Raw genomic sequence first — 1319 nt, 5'->3', positions numbered from 1 at the left:
GGTACAGGTCGCCACTCCGTTGCAGTGCAACACAGAGACACAACCATGCTGACAATCTCACACCTAAGAGCAATTTAGAGATGCCAGTTAACCTAACAGTTGAGTTTTTGTATGTTTGATGAAATGAAAAGTTAATGACCCCCTTTAAAGACTTGATCATGTTGAAGTGAGCTGACATAAAAAGGAGTTTATAACTGGCTGTTGGACCTCAACTTTATCTTTGATGACATTAAAACAAAGTCAGATAAAACGTTTGACAATATAACCAAAACCTTTTTAACAAAGAGTCTAACATGCATCAAACTACTTCTCACTTCTTAACATGAAGCTTTTGAAAGCCCAGTTAGAAGGAATTATCTGAGATGGTTTCCTTCCCCCACCCAGGATGGTTTACATGATGCAGATTATGCATGTCGGTGTCTGCTGTTTTCATATCTGCACACGTTTTTAAAGCCTCTGAATCTTGTTTAGATTCTAAGATCTTCCTCAGCAGCTTTCAGTTTAACACTCCAACCATCCAGCAGCTGTTTGCATTTCCTTTCAGCCAAATGCTTGAATCCACCTGGGACTGCGGGGAATGGCGCCACCCAGAGCCAGGTCCCAGTGGAGGAGCTCTGTTGGCGGCCATGTGACCAGGAACGCCTTGACCTTTGACTGTCTTTTCAAATACATTTTATTTAAAACGTGGAGATAACAGAAACACATTTTGTAGAAGTAATATATTAATAAGCAGACTTTTATTCCTTCCGCTCATTTCAAAGAATAACAACAAAACTATTTATTGTTGGCAAAAAAATAAAAGCTTGTCCAGTCATATAAGCAACAATTATGAGACAATCATTGTAACATTAGATTTACAGCTATTTATGAGCAAACTAAGTTGTTTGAGATGAAAGGAAATAAATTCAATACATTTCCATTAGGGGGAGTGGTGGTCTAGCGGTTAGGGTATAGAGCTTGGAATCCTGAGGGATTCTAAGCCCCACTCCCACAGACTGCCACTCTCTGAGCAAAGACCCTTAACCCCACACTGCTCCCTGGGCGCCGCACGATGGCAGCCCACTGCTCCCCATGAGGATGGCTTAAATGCAGAGGTGAATTTATAGACAACTTTATAGAGAAGTTATAAAACAGAAATATAGAGACTGAAAATAAATATAAGAAATATAACAATAAGTTATATATAACATTATGAGATATTGTAAAAAAGAATATTATGCAAAATTATTAGAAAATAATAAAAACAATATTAAAGGAATAGTACACCCAAAACATGATTAGCCTTCATTTTCTACTCACCCCCATGCTGAACAACACTC

Source organism: Cyprinodon variegatus, unplaced genomic scaffold, assembly GCF_000732505.1.
Source record: "Cyprinodon variegatus isolate N-32 unplaced genomic scaffold, C_variegatus-1.0 Scaffold897, whole genome shotgun sequence".
Taxonomy (NCBI): Eukaryota; Metazoa; Chordata; class Actinopteri; order Cyprinodontiformes; family Cyprinodontidae; genus Cyprinodon; species Cyprinodon variegatus.
This window is presented reverse-complemented; position numbering follows the sequence as displayed.